Genomic DNA, 20,711 nt, shown 5'->3' with positions numbered 1-20,711 from the left:
TGTTTTTATATAGAGAATTCTGAGAATGACAAAGAATTTACAAAAAAAATAAAATAAAAGGAAAAATATTTGTATGATATGGAAACTTGTGTTTTAAATGAAAGATACTTTTATAGGAAAGTATAATACCGATTTTCTAGCCGATAATCTTCCAATAGGGAGGGGCGGAATATGCACCCAGATTATATAAGGGTGCACAAATTTGGAGCCAGTTGACATGAATAATAACATGTAGATATATAGCATTGAGTACATGGTAATTAAGTATTTGTTCTAGTATTATTAGAACTAGTGTATAACCCGTGCTACGCGCCGGGTCTGGTGTGAACTTTTAATTTGGTGTGCGGGGCTTCGCCCCCCGCCCACGGTTCATATACATTGGAACATCTTTAAAAATGATTGACATATTATTTTTTAATTAGTAAGAAAGTTTGCTACCGGTTGATAATTAATATATTGTGGGATATTTGGTGCTACGCAGAGAGCTCGATGTATATTTGTGTTTTAGCCTAACAATTGTAACAATGTATGTACAATGTATACGGTGGAGCCCAGATTTTTTATACCGCTCCAGATTTGGTTTGGAAATCATCTTCCTTCATCATTCAGTTTGGGGCTTTATTACTTTACGTAGTATTTATTTTAGTAAAGCCCAATAGCAGTCGATCCAACTGGGTGAGAATGCATCAAATCGATTCCAATCCACCTCATTGAGATATTTAGACTTGAGTTGACGGGCGTAAACATAATATTCAAATCATTGATTCCATCAATTCTTTCATTTCCTTGATTTTTTTCCTAAATTGTTACAAAAAAGGTTTGCCTTAATAGCATAAAACAATCTTTACACACAAATGACAAATCCTTGATCTCGATTAGTCGTTTTTTTGTTATAATCCAAAGATTTCTTTTATTTCTTATCCTACATCATTTCTCACCTCTCTACGTCCTCTCTGAATGTCAAATCTTAATATTTTCCCTGTCTTTGAAATTCTAATTTTTCTTCTTAAATTTATGAACTACTAAACATGTTTTCATTCGAATTTTGTCATCAAAAATCTATAACAGGTACTCTTTGCTCATTCTGATTCATGAAATGTATTATTTCAGTAATCATCCTCTTTTTCTATAAATCTCAAATTCTAATACTTTCTTCACTCATAAAATCTAAATCTAATTTTAAATCATTTTATTTTCTTCACTCGTAATATCTAAATCCAAATCAAAAGCATGCAAGGGCTATCACTTATTACAACTTTAAAATTTTGATTATATTAGCAAAGCTTTAATTTTAGAGTAAACCCACAGGAATGTCTCCTATAACTTGATATGGTTGTACAGATATCCATGTACATGTATTTCTAAGAGTTGATTTACTATGGCATCAAAAGTTTGGTTGTGCATGTTCTTTAAATATTTGGTTGTGCATGTTATTTCAGTGATATTAGATCCAAGCAATTGTTTGGTTTCACAAGCCAGTCTGGAATCACCCGATTCTGATTGCTTTTAGTGTTGATCTCTAAGGTTCGTAAATTAAATTATATATTGTTCCTTTCGTACCTAAGTATCTTATTGAATTATATATAAGAGTTGTTATATCATATGTAATATAAGATGGGTATTGGTTCTGAAGTAAGAATAACATAGTAACACTGGTAATTATAATGGTCGCATCCATGATAAAGGTCCGAGTAAAAACTTGTCATTTAGAAGCAATTTTTTTTAACATTATAGCGTCGGAGAATAAATAATATGTTCCAAAAGCAGTGTGACCAAAAATAAATACTCTTGTCATCTAACCTCTATTAATACGTAAATACTTTGTTGCCTTCCTCATATATTTCGACTAATGGTGGCATGGCATGATCCCTCTCCTTAATATAGTCCGTTACACTATCGCGTCCATCCAACTCGACCAAAGATAACATGCCATCGTACTTTCTTTTGTGTACCAGGTCTTTCTTAGTAGGTGTATGGAGTTGTTCTATGTAAGGAACAAATATTTCACCAGCTATTTGGTTTTTGTAGAGACCTTTCCCTGGTGATCTGTATTAACATAATGTTGTTCTCCGATTGTATTTACATCGAATATATGTTTTTATTACTTGTGACCAATTCGGTTTTATTGAATTCGACATAATTTATATTGGCATGTCTGAAATAATGTTGACATGTAGTTACCTTTTTGTTTTTGTTCAAAAAATATTCTTTTCCCAAAGCATTATCATAGTGAAATATGGCATGTGCAGTTAGTCTGTGATATAGGAAGTTTATTTCATCAACTATGAATCTAAAGATCATTGTTTTCCCCGTCGCAGCTAATATTTCTTCATACTAATATACTAAAAATAAATTTCGACCCATAACACCTGTGTTTTATGTTTGGACTGCAATAGAGAGTGTAGGTCTAATTTAGTTTCCAATGGAGAAACATACAGGTGTGTTCTTTTCTTATTGTTACACCATTGTTTTGATTTCGCAGAAAGAAAATCACTTATAAAGGAGATGTCGTTGTAATTGGTGTTCCTTCTTCCAATTTTCCTTTTCTGAGTTTCACTTTTAAAATATTTTGTTTCTCATAGTGTAATGGTGATATTATTTACTTTTCGAATAATAAAACAACGCCCTCATTTGCAGAATTGATTTCGGTGTTCCAGTGCCTCAAGGTTGCCACATCACATCAAAATTTCATAATCCAAGATTCCAAGTATTTTTGGTAACTTTCTTAATTTGTCAACATATTTTCTCCCTTGCCACTTTTTGTATCTCTTTATCTTATCATCATCATAATGATTCAGTTTCAGGATTATTTGTCAGTATCCGGTTGAGATTATAGACGCTCATTAACTGTTTCCTAAAAAGGGTAAATTCTATGAAATGTAACACAGGGTTCTTAATTTGCTGTCAAATTATTAGTATGAACCACCTACATGTAAATTTTTTTTCCTGATGCGAAGATTTCCTCTATATCTTTTAGTTTATTGATTTGGGTTAAAAGTAATCATATTTAGTATGTAGCCCGTGCTACGCACTGGAGCCAGTGGGAATTGTCGATTTGGTGTGGAGGGGTTTCGCCCCGCTCCCATTGGCAGTTGCATCAAAATATCGTCAAAAAAATATCTCTTATTTTTAATGAATATCTTAAATAGACTTGCACATGACGAAAGTGTGGATAAAATTTAAATAACCTATCATAGAATTTCGTGTTAATAATACTTAAACCTTTTGCAGCGAAAATCTTGGAAAAGTGAAGAGGCAGAAAGAAGTTTCTATTGATCATCATAATAGGGTTACATGCAACTATATCCTTTATATACATGTGAAAGGTAAATCCTAACTATCTAGATGGGTCGTAGGCCCTACAACACTCACCCTTGTGCGGTCCAATGGAATTTCATATGAAGTGCTTCACATATACTGCTTCGAATGTAGTTCTTCAAATGTCGTCTCCGCCTTGATGACTTATGCCGAAATCAATTGCCTCATTAAAACTTTGACAAGGAAAATTCCAGTGAGACAAAACCTTGGTACAACTCTTCACAATGTAGTACTTCACATGTTATCTCGTACTTTATATATAGTTCATCATATGCAATACGATATTCAAAGACCGGCGAGCCTAAGTTAATTTCCTCGCTAAAAACTTCGTCAGGGAACCCAGAAGGACAAAACCTGAACTAAATAAAAAGAGTACAATATCAAGCAAACTTAGAACATAGTTGGACTCGAATACGTTGCCTCATTAAAACCTTGACAAAGGGAAAAGAGTACAACGTGATAGATGAGAGTAAAAGTGATCCGTTGCAGATGATCACTTTGCTCCTTTGAAGTTGACTAGTTGCTTCACAACTCCTAAGAAGAAAATCCTCGTGGGAAAGACAGATAGTCTTAGCTGGGAAATTACATTCTCAGTGTTCGTTGTTGTCTCATTAAAAACCTTGCCGAGTAACAAAACCCTGTGGGAAAAAGCAACCTCGGTGAAGGAAAATAGTTCAACACACCATTAGATGCTCCCCCTGATGTCAGACAATTTTCATTAGTATAATGCAGTCAAAATGAGTTTATCACACTTTACTTTGGTGAGTTGAATGTTTATAAGGCCCTGTTGTTGATTCTGGAAGTTACGTTGCTTAACAGACTATCGCGTTTCATTTCTTTGATTCAGATATTTTAGTTATATCGGCGCGGTCTTTATGTCTTCAACGTTCAGCATACTTGATGTTTTTAGTGTTGTCTCGCTAAAAACCTTGTCTAGTAACAAAACCCTTTGGGAAAAAAAATTCTCGATCGAAGGGAAAAAGAATACAACACAACTTCAATTTCGAAGTAAAATATGTCGACATCATATCCTTGGATCCTCCCCATGATGTCGGCATCTCCCCCTGATTACTTCCAGAGTTGTTCCAGACAATTCATTTAGTCATGTTCTTTCTGAAACCGAATATCGGTAATAACTTAGAAAATAGTCTATCATATCTTCCCTTGATTACTTTCGTTGGATAAGAGATTATTGTTTCTTCATAATAAACAACTTTTGGATTGCACTTTCATTAGCATTACTTTTATGTATTTGCAGGGATAAACAAATTTATGTCAATGGTTACTTTTAAGTACATGATTACATTCACTATACCATTCCAATGACGTTGCGTTGGCGCTGAGCTATATCTAGCTAACAAGTTCCATGAGGATACAAAATTTGACGAGTACATTATTATACTAAGTAGAATAATTCGTCTATTATACTTAGATATGGGAATTCCATCTCCCAACACATCTTCGTCATCTTCCTTTAGACGAAATGGTCACTTACTTACATTTGAACCTCGACTAATCATGGGAGTGCTATCAGGATGCATGTCTTTGTTAAATTGCCTGACAACTTTAGACATATATACGAAAACTGGTGGAATAATATACCACAAGCTCAGTATTGGTCGAGATTTCCACGGATTTTTCATGTCAAATTCGGATTTCAAACAGATTTTAAGGTCTCTTATTACATCAAGAGTACCCATTATGTCTGTACCATCGACATAAATAGCTACAATTCCAAATCAGAAACTTTCTACGCAAGGAAAAATAACGTACTTGTCTATCTCCTCCAAATCAAATAACCACTTAGACGGGTTTACCACATCCGCCTGATTGCTTCAATCTATAAGTGAGCATTCTATCTAACTGTAAATGCACTTTGTGGTTTAGAGTCACTTGATTTGGGCAATAAAAGGCTATCAAGTACTTTTGTAAATATCTTATATCTCTTAATTCTTTCTGAGATATGTAACAACCACATACATATGCTGCATTTCAAGTCTTTTTGAAATTACCAAGCTAACTAAGTACAAAACGCTACAACGTTCATTACAAGAGAACAATTTCAGGGCCTTGTGAGAAACCTCACGCCACAAGGAGAGTCTTTATACTATAAGACTGCTTTATTCTCATTATGCTTTGTGATAAATTAATCATGTATGTCAAATAGGCTTTACACTTGGTTGGTTAGCACTACCACACCAAATTCCTTTATATTTGTCAAAGAACTAAGTTCTACCTGGATTGCATAGGACAAATATGCTATTCATTGACATTTAGCAACAAGGAGCTTAGTTCGATCTTATCTTGATCTATTTCCTTAAGAAAGTGTATATGAAATTCATCATTAATATGCTCGCATGATCTTTCCATTGACTCGTGCGCATTCTCATAATCCACTTGGGATGTCATTGTTCTCTGGAATCATTAAACTTCGGAGCGTCCTCTAGTATTGATTCATGGACATAGTCAGATACAATCAAATGAAATGATTTCATCAATGATACAAATTAGGTTGTGCGTTACTCATCCACTTCCTTTCTAGGTGAGCATTGATCGAACCTGGTGGTCTCTCCATCTTCCCTTTTGGATCCATGGCCTCAACTACACTTCCACCAAGTGTAGTTGCAACACCTTAGTCTATGGTGTACCTCATACTGAGGATTTCTAACCTCTCAGGAATATTTGCAGCTGGTATATGTGATCTTTTCACATTGTCGATGTCGGTGCACTTTCTGAAATCTATTATTCTTTGTCATTTCATATTTACATTTATGGATTATAACAATCAACATGAGACATGGTGGGAACACACCACGACAAATTCTTGTCGTTCCCTTATAAAATAACTTTTCTTATCTCCCCCTAACGACGGGAAGACTGTCTCATTTGAAAAGATGAGGGTACCCAAATACACCACAATCTTTAAATTATCCACCTATAAGTCCTCTTACCGAAAGTGATTGTCTATGGACAAAGTCGAGACAATACTACAACTCGATATTCACACTTTGTGTGATCGTCTATGGATACGAGATCGAGACAATACGACAATCAAAGTGTGATTATATTCCAAACAGTAAAGGAATAACAAATCTGTTTGGTAACAACTCTCTTGATTCTTTCAGATGAAGATATCTCAAGTCATAAGCAAAGGCTCTTCTGTTTAACCAATAAACTTATTTGCCCGGTCAGATCAATTTATCCAACAACTAACGAAGTAGCAGAGTTTAGATTTGTAATCAATCAATATAGAATCAAACGAGAAACTATAAGGTGATGCCGATCTTACACAACTAATCAATCGAATAAATCCGATTCTAGTTGGATCCTCGCCGATCAAGGTTTGTGCACACCCTAAGATGTAGAAACCAAATCAGAAATCTTCTTTGTCTTCAAATCTTCTTTAATCTTCAATAAACACCTGCACAACACCACTTAAATCTCTTGTCATCAACCACGCACAGAACAGAGTCTGTTAACAATGGATTATCAGTTTATCACAAGATGTCTTTAGATCTACAAACAGTTCTAAAGATCCCGTCGACACTTCAATCTAGTTTGAGTGAATCTTATATCAAAAGAGAAGATTCTCAAGAATAAACAAACTAGGTGCAATCAAAGTTCAACAACCGTTAGTCAATCAAATCAATCAAAAACTAAAATAAACCGCAATTATCCATTTTCCCACCAACGTTACTCGTAGATCGCTTCTTGATCCCACAGAAGCCTTTAAACGAGCGGTCGTAAGAGATTTTGCCTAATTAGGGTAATTTCCTCTCCGAATAGACGGCTCCACCAGAAACAACAAAAAGATGAAGTTTTCCTGGCTCTTAGGATCGTTTGCTCGAAATGAAAACTTGGGTATTTATAGACCAAGGATGTTTGGACACCAAGGAATTTCCAAAACCGAATATTCTCAAGATATTCAATAAATGCCCAAATCCGTTTACATAATTCCTGGAAATGCTTTGTCCAATATTTCCGAAATCTCACTAGAAAATCTCCAATTAGTAAATGCACATTACCAATTTTTATTTTCCAGAGATATGCATTTAATTGTTGGTAATTAAAAGCATATAAAACTAACCACCTTAATTAAAAGATTCTTAATTTATTTCGGTTTGGGATCTCCTTGAGTAATTAAGGAATATCTTTGAACAATAAAAGATAAGAGTTACTGAACATATTCAAAGTATGTCGACATCTTTTCTTTGTAAATCCTTTTTCATATTTACAATCTTGGAATCGATTATACCACACTTCCAAACAAGTTTAGAATTGGTTCATCTGTGTTCCAAGACAACTATGTGATTGATCAAATATCAAGTCACTAATCATGGTGTAGTTGCAGGAAATCCTACAATACACCCCTTATATAATTTCATTATTGATCAAATCATTCTTAGGTTTACACTCTTAATTTTATTGATTAAATTCTGAATGTTCTTACAAGGAAAATAAAGAAATCAAGAATGATCTCTGTTCTGAACTTTCTCTCTCCTATTTACTTGTCTCTCACTCAAAAAATATCTCTCTCTCCTTTACAACTCGAATGACTATTTATAAGGAAATACATAGTGGATGACAGTTAATCTGTCCTTTATTTTAGGATATGGTTTGCGACATTCTCGCAACCTTACAAATGTTATCTTCGCAAGCTCTCTAATCTTCGCAAGACTATCACATCTTTCTCATGATCCTTGCTGACGTTGTTTCTGAAACTGTTCTGCGACGCTATTGTGCAATACCATTGATAATTTCGCTGAGACATAATTGTTGCGAGATTCTGATCCTACATCTTGCCTCTTCTCATATCTTCTCTGCAAAGTAGAGAATGATGTGAGAAATGCCGCAACTGCTTATCTTTTCATATTCCACATTTATCACACGTACTCTCTCTTCCATTTATTTCTTGACACGTCTTCTGTAACCGCTACTTTTCAACCGCTCACGTCTCTTCGTCTTAATGGTGTTTATTTCTTCGAGAAGTAAATTTTCTTTATATACTCTTCTCCCCCTCTTTCCACTTTTTTTTTACTTTCTCTTCTATTTTTATTCTCTCATCTCTGCAACTCTGTCATTCTTCTGCAAATTCTGCTGCTGTAATTTTTCTTCCTTCAATTCTTTTACTTTCCATACATTCCCATACTCTTATTCAACATGGCTCCAAGTGGTCATAGATATGAGAAGAATCTACAAGATGTCCAAAAAGATCTTGCTAATAAAGGTCTTACACTCTCCCCATTCCTGGTGTGAATGCCAAATCAATTCTTTCTGTCAAGCTTTTCCAATCAAAATTGTGATGATCAATCAATCATAATTTCGCTAGGTCAATTCTCGCAGGTCTCCCTATTCCTCTTTATAACCCAGACATTCCTTTATTTTATGAAATTCTCGCTCATCCGATTTTCGCGAGCCATTTCCAACTAAGTGGGGACTGCATCCGTCTGATGCTAGAGTTCGCTAATCGTGGTGCTGGTAGAGGATCTCTTTACTCCAAGAACTTAGGGATCCAAAATTCGCAGACCTAGAGATAGTTGCTGAGAATATACAGTGGCGAATTTCTTTGAAAACTACGAACTTATCTCCATGAAGAAGAGAATACTCGCTGGGGTATTCGATTAAGAAGAAAGATAACATTGATGAAGCCAAAATTCTTATGCAAGATATTGACTGGCATTCTGGTAAAAAACAACTCCTCGCCGTCCAAAGATGACAAATGGTGTGTTTCCTTTAATGCTAAAGGGTCCTACATTGCTGGATCAAACGTTCTTCCTGCGAATCTCGCTGCATATCAACCTTGGGTTTCTCCTGGCCCGAGAAGAGAAAGAGGTATTTCTCCTTTAACTCATTTTATATTTCTTTATTGATTTTTACTATTCTGTTCGCTAACTCTTGCGACATTTCCGCAGATCCAAAAACTAAAGGATAGTTATAACAGGACTGGGAAATCTAGTACTCTGTTAGCTCTTCGCTCATACACAGATGAGGTAAGAAATTTTCTCTTATGACTTTAAATAGTACTGTTACTTCCATGCTTCCATTTCTTATTTCTATCTGTGTGAAGTATTGCTGAAGTAGAAGAATCTGTTGATGCTGCGAAGATTGGTGATAAAGGTAAAGGTACTCTTCGCAGGGAAAAATCAACTGGTCCTCCTCCAAAGAAAAAAAGTTCGTTCTCCTTCTCCTTCAAATGTTCTTCCTAACGAAATTCTGAAATGATAAGGGTGATGAGGATAACGATGATCTTGCTGCAACTGAAGATTCTCCACCTGAATCTTCTATGGCTAAGCTTTCTGGCCTCTTTTCTGATTCTCTACAAGGAATGGGAGATAGCCAATTCGCAAATACCTGCAAAGCTCTCGCTACTTTGTGATGTCCCTTTACTGGATGGTGATAACTCTCTTCGCGGAGTTTCTAGATCAGTGACTCCCGACTTTTGCATTCTCTCAATAGTCTGGTATACTTTTATCTTTTTACTTTTCATTGTTATAACTCAAAATCTCTTTCTATATTAATATTTTTATTTCTTTTCGCAGGCTGGAAAAGCTTCTTTTGTGTTGCCTCAGATCTAGAGAAGACGCGAAAATCTTGAAAAAAAATCTTCAATTTCGCAAAAGAATGAAGAATTGGAAGCTGAAGTTAAAGTCTTCGCGAGAAAAATAGACAATTAGAAATTGATTCTTCCTCGTATAAGAAAAATTTCTAGTCTTCAACAAGCTAATAATCAGCTTTACGGTATGTTACTTTTCTTTTTCTCTTTATTCATTCATCCTGTTGTTTTATCTTATTTAAATAATCCTTTTTGCAGACATATGGTCTTTCTGATGAAGCACCCTTCTTCGCTCATTTCCTAATGCCTTGGATAATGATACCCTTCTTGAACGTCTTAACAATTCCTTAAATAGCTTTTCAAATGATAGAATTTCATCTCTTTCTCTAAATGAACTTAGATCGAAATTTCGCCTCTTAGAAATTGATCATAGATCCAGTTTAGGCTTAGCCAACAGATTTAAGCGTCTCCTTATTGATTCCAAAGAGAAAACCAATGATTAAGAACCAAAATTAGCGGTCTCATAGATGAAAGATCGTATCTCTGATCAAGGTGCCAAGGCTTTAGCGAAATTCCAAGAGGCTCTCCTTGAAGTTCAACTTGAGCGAGATGAAGCTAACCGCAAGAATATTGAACTCTGCGAAAGGGAAAATCAAATTCGTTCTCGTCTTCTCATAAGTAGTGAGGATGAATTTGTCTGGGCTGCGAAAATTTTAGATGATGCTAGAAAAGATTTAGGCGTAAATGTTAGTCTCCAAGTTGAACATACAGCCTTGATTAGAGACATGATTTCTGACAGAGAAGGTTGCTAATTGCTCTTCTTTACTAATCTTTTGCTTCTTATGATTTTCATCAAGTTAATAATTGGTTGTCTTTTGTTCGCAGATTCTGAAAAAAATATCGTGAAAAGATTGAAGAACTTGAAGCTGAAAAGGAGGAACTCGCAAAGAATCTTTCTTCTCGCAACGACAAGTATTCTAGATTGAAGAATCAAATCAAAATCACCATTGAGAATTTTAAGAATGACGCTATGCATTTTCGCAATCAAACCATCCAGATGGTTTGTGATGATCATAATATCCCACATTCTGATTATCCTTGTCTTTTAGAAGAAATCCCACAGAATACTCCCAGTTTGATTATCTCTGATAGTGAAGCTGACGATGAAGAATCTGATAGTGATGGAAGTTCTGATGGTGATGGATTCTGACGGATGAAGAAGGAAAGTCTGATGAAGATAATGAAGGATTAACCAAGAAATATCTTTTTTCTTCTTTGATTCTTTGTAACTTGTACTTATTTCTTCTTTCTGTATATTTGTGTTCTTTCATTTTGACCTGCGTAAATTAAAACAATTCTTCTTTGCAATACAGTTAATCAATATAATCATTAATTCTTGAATTTTTGAGTAAATCTCTCATATGGAGACAAATAACATTTTCTAATTTCATACATTCCCATACTTGCCTCTGTTATTTGAATCCAAATGAGAGATTCATAAACTTTTTCTTATTGTATAATTTCGCAACCTTTTGCGAAGTGAATTTTGTTTCTTTTCAAAATCTCATTCCTGTGTGGTCTTATTTTCCTTCCTAATTAAAGGTCTTATTATGCCACCTCTTGTCATTGCGACAAAATCGCAGGACGTCCTTGCACTTTCATGCAAAACCCATTGATCTTGCCTTAATTTTTCTGTATTATGGCCTCTTCAGGAATATTGCGACAATATGACAGGCCTAAATATTCTTGCGAAAATAAAGCCCCATGACATTGCCGTCTTGCGACGAAATCGCAGGACGTCTTCGCACTTTCATGCGAAAACCCATTGATCTCTCTTATCTTTTTCTTTTGTATTATTGCCTCTTCAGGATTGTTGCACAAATATGACAAGCCTTAATATCCTTGCGAATAAAAGCCTCATGACATTTGCGTCTTAAGACACTTATCAGCTCCCTAATGGAGGGTGCCGCCCTTATCTCCCCCTGGTTGCCCCTTCAAGGAGGCGTACTTCTACCATACAAGGTTAGCTCCTCCCATCCAGTCTTAACAACAACCAGTTGTTTTCGCAGCCTCTTATCCCTTTTACCTATAGGGCTTATGGTTACGAGACTGCACCCTAAGTGGGGTTTTCTTCAGGCCGAGTGCAGTATAAGCCAAGACTTGTCAAGAATGGCAAGGACGCTTCAAACGCCCTCGGCACTCTTGACTCAACCGTGTACCTCGGCGCCTTGATCAGATCTGCACTCCTTGGGAGAGTCCTTATTACCTTAGTCGCCCAACCTAAGTCATATGCTTAAGTTGAGAATCCAAGGTGCCTCTCCCGGATGGGCTTTATTGACCCCAAATCTCCATGACTCAGGTTCCGGTGGCGGTGTAGCCTTTCCCTGAGCCATGCAACAGGTACCCCCTAATATGACGTACTTTAGGTCTTACATTTGCCTCTTGCGAAATTTATTCGCGAACTAGGGTGTACGCCATAAAGGTTCGCCTCTTTCTCTTTTGTCATTCTTTTCTGATTATTTTCTGTAAAATTCATTATATCTGCGAGAGTCTCGCAATTCATATATTGTATCTGAATTTCGCAATCTCAATTTTGTTGTTCAATCAAATGTATTTTGAGAATTTTACTTATTGCGAGATTATCGCAACAACTTAATCATTCATACATTTCTTGTTTTTATTACTTTTGCCCTCCTCTGCTTCTTTATGATTTTCTGCTACTGCTTCCTTGGTAATGGTATGTTCATCCTTTTTATCCTGAGCTAGCATTGATTTTGTAACATCTCTTCTCCTTTTTTTCGATTGTATCCACCATCAACTTCTCACTTCTTTGTACATCCTTGATTTTGTGTCGCCAGTTTTCCTTCTTGTTTGCTCTTCCTTCGCAAGATTCTATCTCAGTTTCGTAACATTTCTTTCCTTCAACCCAATCTCCCTTTATGATTCCTACACCATTGGGGTGAGGGAATTTGATGCATTGATGGAAAGTTGAAGCTACACCTAGAATCCCATGTAGCCAAGGTCGACCAATTAATGCATTGTAGGGTGATTCTACATCAACACACAGAATGAGATTTCAGAAGATATTCCCTTCAATGGAATTTGCATAGTAACCTCCCCTTTAGGCTTGTTAGCAGTACCATTAAAACCATATATCTTATATGTTGATGGTATAAGATCATCATCTCTTCCACCCATGGTTTTATAAGTATGATAAAATAAGATGTTCACAGAGCTTCCAGTATCGACTAGATTCTATTGATTGCCCATGAATCTTCAGCTTCATCATCCTCATCTTCTTTGGTTTTGGATTAATTTCTAATTTTATTACCAATGGATTGTCATGCACCTCTTCTCCTTCGGGAATTTCTTCTGCGGTAAAAGAAATGATCTGTTTCTGCCATTCCTCTATGCGAAATTTTCGCAATATTCATAATTTCTCTCCATTATTATCTCTTGCGAACACTCTCTTAAAACATTATCATGAAAATCTTCAATTGTCTTATATGAATGTACGATAGAGTGACAGAATAGATTTTTTGCTTTTGCACCAACTTCTATGAAGAATGTTTCTTTCTTTTTCATCGTATTCACTTTGTGATGTTCTGGTGGTGGTGGTAATGGTTGAGATTGTGGATGCCCTACCAGAAAGTCGTTTAGTTTTCCTTGATCTATCATTCTCAAAATAATTCTCTTTACATTTCTGCAATCGTTTGTGGTATGTCCATGAAAATGATGATAAGAACAAAATTCATGACTTCTGTGATTTGGGGTGGTTCCGTTCCCATGTTCCATGGTGTTGGTATATTCTCCATCAAGATTATAGCTTCCCATATCTTCTCCACACTTGCATTTAGAGGTGGCATCTTGATTTCTTCCCATACTACCTTGTGACCTCCTTGTCCTCTATTAAAGTTTGGTCTTTGACCTCCATAAGTTTCTTGCGGTTGATCGAGTCTTTGAATCTTGTTATTTCCTCCACGACTGTAGAAATTTCTTTCTCTTTCATCTTCTTGATCTCGACTCCCATAGCTACCAACTTCTGCTGATTGTTACTGTCACCTTTTCTTGTTGTACTTGCGAAGTATTCGCCACTGTATTTATTAGCTTGGGTAATAAGCTTGCATTCGCTGTTTGTGAGCTGGTGTTCGCAACTGGATATGATTCCATTTCATTTTGTCTTTCCTCTAAAGCAATGTATTCTTCTTGAAGTTCTCGCAATTCAGTCATTGTAATCGTATTCTTGACTCTGAAAATTTGGACATACAACAGGTTTGTTGCAAACATAGCATTGATAAATGATAATATGAGATATCTCTCATCTACACGGCCAGCCATTTCGCTACACATAGTTCTCCATCTTTTAGTCAAGTGTTTCAAACTTTCGCCAATCCTTTGTTTTAATCCAAACACATCTTCTATACCAGGTCGTGAGGAATTATTACTTATATATGCTCCCAAGAATGTGGTCTGCAAATGATTGAAGGAGGTTATTGTATTCTTTGGTAAACCTTCAAACCATTTTAACGCCTCTCCTGTTAAACTGGATGCGAAATATTTGCACAATACCGCATCATGATTTTCCTATTGTAACATGCACCTCACATAAGCTTTAATGTGTTGAATTGCACAAGTTTTTCCATCGAAAATGCTGGTTAATGCGGGAAAATTGCATTTCAGTGGTATGATAGGCCTCAAAGATATTATATTTAAATGCAAAACATTCCCCGGCAGCGGCGCCAAAAACTTGATAGGCTTCTAAAAGGTCCTAAAAATTATCCCCGGCCAAAAACTTGGTGGGCCCGGAGATATGTATAAAATTAAGCGCAATAAAAACGGGGGCCTACAGTAATACCGCAAGTGCACGGTCGTCAGTTGTAGCTCGTGCAAGTACGGGTCGATCCACAGAGATCGGGTGTGTTTTGTTGTGTTCTAGCTATTTTTGGGTTCTAAATTTGCTGTTGGGCTTTGAATACCCTTTGAAATGGGTTGAACTGAGCTTGGGCTCAGTTGGTCTTTGAAGTGTAAATGGGCTTTGGTCTTAAACTTAGGCTTTTGATTAAGCCTGAATTGGATTGGGCCTTAATGAATTTGGGTTTTGGTCTTAAACAACTGGGCTTTGGTTAAGCCACAGTTGACTGAATTGGGCTTCAGGTTGAGTTGAGCTTTGGGCTTGAGTGCATAGCAATGAACTGAATTGGGCTCAGCTGGCTTTGATCTTTGCTTGGCTGCAGGAACTGTAAGACTGCACAGCAGCTGCACAAGTGAGCAGCAACAGTTTGCAAGGCAGGGGAAGAAGTGGCAGCAGCACAAGTGACAGAGAAGGCAATGCACAGCAGGAGAAAAGCAATGCAGCAGCAACAGGGTTGCAGCAGCAGAGAAGAAGCAACAACAGCAGAGGCAGCAGTGTAGCAGAAACAGACAAGACAGTGCAAGCAAAAACAACACAGGGCAAAACAAGGAACAAAGCAAATGAAAACTAAACAGCAACAAAACAGTGAACAAAAGCAAAACAAAACAAGAATGAACCAAGGCCTAAGGCCAAGGGCAGGGGTGATAAAGAAACTGAAATGAAGCAAGGCTAGACTAAGGCATTCAGGAGGTATACTAAAAGAATGGGAAGAGAACTAGCTTGCTATGAGCACTAGTTTCCCCCAAAGCTCAATCAACACTGCAACCTAAGCATACAACAAGAATGGCAAGAAAATCAGCTTGCTATGAGCACTGATTTCTTCCATTGCACAATTAGTTCAAAGCTTCACAGAAATCTAGCCTAGCATTCCATCAATTGTGACAGTAAATTAAACACAACATTACACAAACATTACATGGCAGTGAGCAACAACACATGTTAACAGGACAAATATAACAGGAATGAATTGGAAATCAAACATGAAATTAACAAGCACATAACAGGAAACAAACATTTTGAACATAAACATAAATGAAATAAGCATAACAGGAGACAAATAACATGAGCATGAAATTGAACTGTGAATTGAAATTAACATGTAACTTGAACTGAAATTAACAGGACATGAAAGTCCTGGATGTTGGCTACTCCAAGCATAACATGAACATAAGCATAACAGGAGACAAGCATAACATGAACAAATGAAATGAAACTGAAATTAAAAATATTAACAGGACATGAAAGTCCTGGATGCTGGCTATTCCAAGCATGGTTTTTACACACTCCCACACCCATATTTATACCCTCAACACAATTAGGGTTCTACAATAAAAAATCCCCAAACTGACAGTAGCTAGGGTTGGTGATTTCTCACCTAATTTGATGTAGCAACATCAAATTGAACTCGACCCATTACCCTCCTTGGTCTGCTGCACCTTTCCCATGCTTCAATTGCAACTTATAGCCTCACCTAGTTTATTGATTTATCACCTAGGGTTTCAGTGGTGAAAAATCAATAAGTTAGATGGCTATAGAGGTATGGGGGGCAGCTACGGCGTGTATGTGGTATTTGGTAGTGACAGTGGAGAGTTGTGGTGGTGGCGGACATGGTGTACGGCGGAGCTGTTTCTGCAGAGGGAGGTGATGGTGGTTCTCTGCTGTGGAGAAGTGAGGGAGGAGGGTCGACTGCTTTGGGTAGGAGGGTGTTAGGTATTTGGGTGTTAGGCGGGCGTATCGGGTTTGATGTTCTGCGACGCTGAGTCACTGGATGCGAAGCTGGTAGGTAGATCGGACGGTGATGCGGAGGCAAGCGAGGAGCGACCGTCGGATTAATGGATACAACGAAACGAACGGTACTGATGGATTAGGTACTGTAGTGTAAGGCGGAGATATCAATCTTCGATGAACAGCAAGGGAGCGACCGTGGATTCAACTACCATCTAATCTGAAGGCTTGGAATTTCAGCGCTGTGGTGCTTGGCAGAGACTTCAGATTTTGATGATCTATGAAGGAGCGACCATCGGATGCTTCTGAGAACTGATCTGATGGCTGAGAAAGGAGGCGCTTTTGTGTGTAGAAAATGAGGTTGTGCGCACCATTCTTCGCGGCTTCCTTGCGTAATTTCTCCCGGCTTTTCACTACTTTTCTGCTCTTTTCGCTCCGCGACTCATCCGAACTTTAATTATTACCTAAAAATGCAAAATTAATTAATAAAAATATTTATTCTTGAAAAACAATGAAAACAGAATATAGGATAAAGTAGAATTAATGCATAAAAGATGAGTTAAATGCCAACAAAAAGGGATAGATATATACAATATTTGGCACTCATCAAATACCCCCAAACCTGAATTTTACTTGTCCTCAAGTAAAACAAAACTAAGGAAATCCTAACTATACCACTGTCGCTGGTCTCTCGAATGCATTTAGCGTATGCACTAAGCCTTTTAAACCACTAAGTGTCCCTAGTGGACGAGTTGAAGTCTCGTGAAGGTTTGCTTAGAACGTACCTACAAAGTTCTAGGTCAAAATATAAGCTCAGATTCCATCAAATGTGACATGTGCAAGTCAGTTTAAGCTCACAGCAAAATGGAGATGTCAATCTAGCTATCAAAGGCACAATCCTAGCACTGATAACAAAAAAAAGACATGTGATAAGAGTGTAAAGTGTATCTACACATGTGTCTAGAATGACCTGAAGTTATGACTACTAATCACCAAGAGATAGTTTTTAGGCTAAGAACTGAGGTCGAAATCTAGCTAGCTGTCCGGACTTTACGAGAATTGTGAATGAGTTGGAGGTATTTCACAATTACTCGCGCTGTACATCAATGGCATACACCCTCCTTGCTTATTACAAAGAAACAACAAAATGACTATTTACATGACTCTTATTTACATTTACTATTCTCTTTTATTTTTAGAACAAGAGATGATGGAACTGATAAATACTTGATTTTTTTTTTTTTTTTTTTTTTTTTTTTTTTTTTTTTTTCATCAAAGAAACACTTTTGATACATATACAAAAGGAAACAAAAGATTACATGACACTTTGCAAGAGGTAGCCCTTTTGATGCACCCAGTTAAATTCGATGGTTGTCTTTCTTAATGTAACCTCCACCTTCTATCCCAACCAACCAAAGAACAAGCTAGTCAAGTTTCGTTCAGTATTCTAAAGTGATTGGCAATCGTAACTTCCTATCAAACACTTTGAAGATCGAGGCCATACATGTATTGGTAGATCGTGCGCGTGCAAATTTCTTATCACTATGTGAATTGTGCTAGAATCAGGGTGCCTAAATATCTAGACTAAGACTCCTAATAAAAATACATATTTGCACAAGAGTCAACATTTCAAGGTAAATGAGCTCCATTTTTTATGATTTTTCATTTTTTAATTTTTTTTTGAATTTTAATTTTTCAATTTTTTTTTGGAATTTTTCAATTTTTTCAAAAAGAAGAAGGAGTTCGTTTTCAGTTATAGCATATTATCGTGGTATCTACTCTATACCCCCAAACCTAAACTAAACATTGTCCTCAATGTTTCAAAATATGGAAAGAATTAAAATGCAACATATGGAAAGGGACATGCTGAGTAGAGTAAAAGGAGAGAGAATACCCGATTTCGGCGAAAGCAGAATTAAAACACCGTTATTCAAGGCAAAAATCCAACATATTTCAGCCGAGATCATATTGGATTAGCAAAATATATACAAAAGGAACAAAAGGGTTTTTAAGAAATTTTATCTACTGGATTATATACAAAAAATTCACCATACACTAACAATCTAAAGAGTTGAGGATCAACCCAGAAGAAAAAGTGTAAAGACATAGAAAGTTTCAAAACACTAAAATTGGACTGAAATGAGAGAAAAATAATTTTTTTTTTTTTTTTTTTTTTTTTAACAAAGAAAATAAAATTTGGTTTTTGAATGGGAGCAGAAGATTTTTTTTTTTTTTTTTTTTTTTTTTTTTTTTTTTTTTTTTAGAAAAAGAAAATAAAATTTGGTTTTTGAATTGGGAGCACGCCCACTGTTGTCCTCTAATGGAATGGAAGGAAGGCTGCGGCCCATGAAACACTAAGTTTTAATTTTGAAAGTTTAATTTGGCCCAGTTGGTTAAGGCCCGACGTTTGTTTTAAAACTTTGGTTTCGAGGTCCACTTTTGAGTGGAATACAAGTCCACAATCAGTTATGAGCTCAGCTGGGTTTAAACCCAGAGTCCAAAATACAAGTCCAATGGAGGAATTTAAACAAGCCCACACAAAATAAATACAAGCCCACAAATTAAACAACAAGCCCAAAAATAAATTATTACAGACCCAAAATAAAAAGATAAAAAGCCCAAAAAATTGGGTTAATTATTACAAGCCCACAATTAAAAAAATTTGGAAGCCCACAATTCGGGTTCTCTTAAATGGGATGGGTTTAGGCTTACCTTTTTAGCACAGCCCAGCTGCTCTGATATTGTTGCAAAAACCCAGTTGGGTTTTGGTTCTTTTCCTTGGTGGCGTCCCAGCAGAGGAAAAACAGGTTCAGAACAGCAGGTCCAACAGCAAATGAAGTGATGCAGATGCAGATGCAAATGCTATGCAGTGAAATGCAAAAATATCTAAGAAAAACACAGATAAAACACAGCACCAATCCCCGGCAGCGGCGCCAAAAACTTGATAGGCTTCTAAAAGGTCCTAAAAATTATCCCCGGCCAAAAACTTGGTGGGCCCGGAGATATGTATAAAATTAAGCGCAATAAAAACGGGGGCCTACAGTAATACCGCAAGTGCACGGTCGTCAGTTGTAGCTCGTGCAAGTACGGGTCGATCCACAGAGATCGGGTGTGTTTTGTTGTGTTCTAGCTATTTTTGGGTTCTAAATTTGCTGTTGGGCTTTGAATACCCTTTGAAATGGGTTGAACTGAGCTTGGGCTCAGTTGGTCTTTGAAGTGTAAATGGGCTTTGGTCTTAAACTTAGGCTTTTGATTAAGCCTGAATTGGATTGGGCCTTAATGAATTTGGGTTTTGGTCTTAAACAACTGGGCTTTGGTTAAGCCCACAGTTGACTGAATTGGGCTTCAGGTTGAGTTGAGCTTTGGGCTTGAGTGCATAGCAATGAACTGAATTGGGCTCAGCTGGCTTTGATCTTTGCTTGGCTGCAGGAACTGTAAGACTGCACAGCAGCTGCACAAGTGAGCAGCAACAGTTTGCAAGGCAGGGGAAGAAGTGGCAGCAGCACAAGTGACAGAGAAGGCAATGCACAGCAGGAGAAAAGCAATGCAGCAGCAACAGGGTTGCAGCAGCAGAGAAGAAGCAACAACAGCAGAGGCAGCAGTGTAGCAGAAACAGACAAGACAGTGCAAGCAAAAACAACACAGGGCAAAACAAGGAACAAAGCAAATGAAAACTAAACAGCAACAAAACAGTGAACAAAAGCAAAACAAAACAAGAATGAACCAAGGCCTAAGGCCAAGGGCAGGGGTGATAAAGAAACTGAAATGAAGCAAGGCTAGACTAAGGCATTCAGGAGGTATACTAAAAGAATGGGAAGAGAACTAGCTTGCTATGAGCACTAGTTTCCCCCAAAGCTCAATCAACACTGCAACCTAAGCATACAACAAGAATGGCAAGAAAATCAGCTTGCTATGAGCACTGATTTCTTCCATTGCACAATTAGTTCAAAGCTTCACAGAAATCTAGCCTAGCATTCCATCAATTGTGACAGTAAATTAAACACAACATTACACAAACATTACATGGCAGTGAGCAACAACACATGTTAACAGGACAAATATAACAGGAATGAATTGGAAATCAAACATGAAATTAAACAAGCACATAACAGGAAACAAACAATTTTGAACATAAACATAACATGAAATAAGCATAACAGGAGACAAATAACATGAGCATGAAATTGAACTGTGAATTGAAAT

Source organism: Papaver somniferum, chromosome 1 (assembly GCF_003573695.1).
Source record: "Papaver somniferum cultivar HN1 chromosome 1, ASM357369v1, whole genome shotgun sequence".
NCBI classification, from domain to species: Eukaryota; Viridiplantae; Streptophyta; class Magnoliopsida; order Ranunculales; family Papaveraceae; genus Papaver; species Papaver somniferum.
This window is presented reverse-complemented; position numbering follows the sequence as displayed.